Here is a 4,183-nt window from a genome sequence, read left to right on the forward strand (position 1 = left end):
CCCATGTGCATATGTTATCATTAACTAATCACTAGGTCTAATACAACTGCACACAGGAACTACGAGTATATTTTTAAATTATTGTTTTATATTCCCATGCCTTTCTATCAGAGATTTTTAATAACTTAACGTTGCCATGGTCTGGATTCGTACTTGTGACCCATAGATTGAGATTTGATTGAGAGACAAACGCTGTAACCACTAAACCACACATCCATGTGAGAATAGATAGAACAACAAGTTAAGAAGAGAAGGACTTTGAATCAACTTGCTAATGAACTGGTGACTGAATTTGACAAGAAAATGTGTATTTAAAGTTTTCAGATTTATTTAAAGAAAATTAACGTGCGTTTTAAAAACTAAGATATATATAAAAAAATTAATTAATTCTAGTCAGTACTTTAAAAACAAAAAAACGGGATTCAACGAAATGGTCTAATAATGGGCAGAAAATGTCAAGATGGCGTCTGAAAATCTAGGCCTAGATGGAATATACTTTTGCCTAAAGCTCGCACTACTTGTAAAACTATTAGTTTGAAAAAAAAAGTACCGATACATTTAAAATCAATCTACACATAGTATGATTTTGTAATTGGCCCATGGGATGGTGACCTTAATTGAATTTGTACTTAGTGGTAAGTAGGTTGATACAATTACAGTTGGACCCATATATACGAGTATCAAAGACTATTTGATTTCATTCGTTTGATTGTCCAACTGGTGGAATACTGAAAATATAACGTTAACTGTAAAAATAATTACTGGACAGACAAAGAAATATTTTATTATATTAACTAGTAGCGGTCTATAGATTTTGTTTTCATTCTAACAATTTGAAGAGTTGGTTCTCTATTGATCTCATTAGGAAATAAATGTAAAATTAATTCAAATGACTTTTGTTTTCCATGAACGAATCAATGAAATGTAATAGTTAGGTCTAAATAGTTGTAATAAGACTCTCCTGAACTAGAGGAAATAAAATGTAATAGTTAGGTCTAAATAGTTGTGATAAGACTCCTGAACTAGAGGAAATAAAATGTAATAGTTAGGTCTAAATAGTTGTGATAAGACTCTCCTGAACTAGAGGAAATAAAATGTAATAGTTAGGTCTAAATAGTTGTGATAAGACTCTCCTGAACTAGAGAAAATAAAATGTAGTAGTTAGGTCTAAATAGTTGTGATAAGACTCCTGAACTAGAGGAAATAAAATGTAAACAATGACAAGTTATTGTATTTTGTCTTGTTTCAGTTGTGTAGCAGGCAGGTGACCAGCCCAACTGAGAGAAGCTTCAGTCCTAACATGGCAGGTGACCAGCCCAACTGAGAGAAGCTTCAGTCCTAACATGGCAGGTGATCAGCCCAACTGAGAGAACTTCAGTCCTAACATGGCAGGTGACCAGCCCAAATGAGAGAAGCTTCAGTCCTAACATGGCAGGTGATCAGCCCAACTGAGAGAAGCTTCAGTCCTAACATGGCAGGTGACCAGCCCAACTGAGAGAAGCTTCAGTCCTAACATGGCAGGTGATCAGCCCAACTGAGAGAAGCTTCAGTCCTAACATGGCAGTAACTCTGTGAAGAAGGGCGATCAGAGGACAGAAGACATTTATCTACAAAGAAATTGATTTGACCTTGAATACAGATCTACGATATCAAACTACGTACGTATCAGAGCAGTGCGACCTTCAACATATTACATTGTAAACATTCGCATGTTTTGAGACACAGGAGCGAGCCCTCCAGCCTCACAACCAATAGTGTAAGAAAAGACCCCGCCCAACTGTGATCCCATTTTAAAAATGATGCTTTTTATTCGAGTGCTACATCATTATCCTCGACCTAATGTGCTGTCTGTTTCTAACGAGTATAGTTCTGTCCCATTCGATCGAGTTGCACTTCCGTAAATCAAGTATATTGTTTCTTAGAATTTGTGTGTGTTAATTTTAATTTAATGTTTGTTTGAAAATATTTCTTATGTAGGATAATAATTATTTATTGCTAGTACAGTATAAAGTAAGTCTGCATTCTGTATAGACTCACTTTTTATTAACTCTATCTTTCAATCTGATACAAAGATTTGAAATGTTATTTTTTCCTATCTGGGATCAAGCTCAAATGTGTCCTAATCATTTATTTTACCTAGAAAAAAATAAACAAATTAGCCTATTAACTATTGGTAATTAAGTATTTTGATTGGTAACGACCAAAGGAAAGTAATTGTACTTGACAGACGTAGTAGTATAAATTGAATTAGTTTCCTTAAGAAGACTTGGGCCCTTAGTGAGCAAGTGTTTTTTTAATGCTTTAAATAGCGATCACAGCAAGGCATAAGAACCAATACTTCCCTTATCATCTCCCCTGACTCGTTCCAGACAGAAACAGATAAAAACAAAATCAATGGGTAAAATATTTATAATCGCACAGATTTATTATGTTAGTAGGCCTATACAATTAATACAATTACACTTAATCTATGCTTTTTTTTAATTTTTTCTTTTTAAATTTTTCTTGATTTCAGATTGACTTTTCTGAAAGAAAGATGTTTATGTCACAGAACAAAGCTATGGGGTTGCCTAGGTAATAAAGATGTGTATGTCACAGAACAAAGCTATGGGGTTGCCTAGGTAATAAAGATGTTTATGTCACAGAACAAAGCTATTGGGTTGCCTAGGTAATAAAGATGTTTGTCACAGAACAAAGCTATGGGGTTGCCTAGGTAATAAAGATGTGTATGTCACAGAACAAAGCTATTGGGTTGCCTAGGTAATAAAGATGTTTATGTCACAGAACAAAGCTATGGGGTTGCCTAGGTAATAAAGATGTTTATGTCACAGAACAAAGCTATGGGGTTGCCTAGGTAATAAAGATGTTTATATCACAGAACAAAGCTATGGGGTTGCCTAGGTAATAAAGATGTTTATGTCACAGAACAAAGCTATGGGGTTGCCTAGGTAATAAAGATGTTTATATCACAGAACAAAGCTATGGGGTTGCCTAGGTAATAAAGATGTGTATGTCACAGAACAAAGCTATGGGGTTGCTTAGGTAGTAAAGAAGTTTATGTCACAGAACAAAGCTATGGGGTTGCTTAGGTAGTAAAGAAGTTTATGTCACAGAACAAAGCTATTGGGTTGCCTAGGTAATAAAGATGTTTATGTCACAGAACAAAGCTATGGGGTTGCCTAGGTAATGTCGACCAGCAGGAATTGGTCTCCTCGTCTTTAGTAAATTATCAAAAATATCTTTTATATATTTTATATGATGATATTATTCTTATAAAATATGATATTTTACTTATATAATATAATAATAATAATAATCTTTATTATTTTTCTATTTAGTATTTTACATTTTGCAATAGATTCCTACGAAATATTTGCATTTGATTTCTCTATCAATAATAAAATATTTTTCCAGCTTTGACTTTGTCTTTTTGGTTTTTCTTTATGCTTCCTTATTATTGTCTTGATAATTGTTCCTGAAATATCCTACATTACGAAAAATGTTTCTTTCTTTAATACAAGTCCTTATTTTTTGACTTTGTATTGACTAGACCACAAAACAATAACAACAAAATATACAAAACCTTCAACTGTTACAAACTAACATACATGTCAACAATTATGTAATGTGATCCTTATTCATTGCGGTGTCAGTGACAGTAAAAGCAAAATAGTTATTTCTCGTGAAAATTTTAATTTAATGTACAAAAAAACAAAACAAATGTATTGCCTACAACCATGTCGAGTGGCTGCATCGCACAGAAAACCTTGAAGAATGCTGACTTCGACTAAAAGAGTCAACAATTAAATCTACGAGTTTCGAACGAAACAGCTGGTATGGTCTCAGCCAGGGTACATTGTGAGAACAGTTTGAAGTGCACAGCGAAAGACCAGGAAGTCAACTGAACGTATTTATACGTCATGTAAGTTGACAGTAAACAAGTAAAATATAAATATACTTTAGAAAAAACAAAGCATATCTAAGGGGAAGAACTTTACACTTGCAACTATATCGTTCAATACTTTTTCAAACAAACTAATTAATTACCAATTAATTGACTAATCGGTTAGTTTTAAAATCGATTTATGTTTTGTTAGGTATAATAAATAAATGTGTAAGTTTTAACTTGATCTAAGAATGGGTGTGCAGTTCCCTAAAGTGGACTTGTAGTATGCTTGGGTCT

At 33.4% G+C, this 4,183-nt stretch overlaps 1 long non-coding RNA gene across 1 annotated transcript; it reads left to right on the top strand.

Annotated features, from left to right (window-relative positions):
• Positions 1–455: 455 nt before the first annotated feature.
• On the top strand, positions 456–3,325 carry LOC129927424 (uncharacterized). Its single transcript, XR_008779037.1, has 3 exons — positions 456–635; positions 1,250–1,658; positions 2,516–3,325. It is a non-coding gene; the product is annotated as an uncharacterized LOC129927424 (long non-coding RNA).
• The last annotated feature ends 858 nt before the right edge of the window (positions 3,326–4,183 follow it).

Source organism: Biomphalaria glabrata, chromosome 7, assembly GCF_947242115.1.
Source record: "Biomphalaria glabrata chromosome 7, xgBioGlab47.1, whole genome shotgun sequence".
NCBI classification, from domain to species: Eukaryota; Metazoa; Mollusca; class Gastropoda; family Planorbidae; genus Biomphalaria; species Biomphalaria glabrata.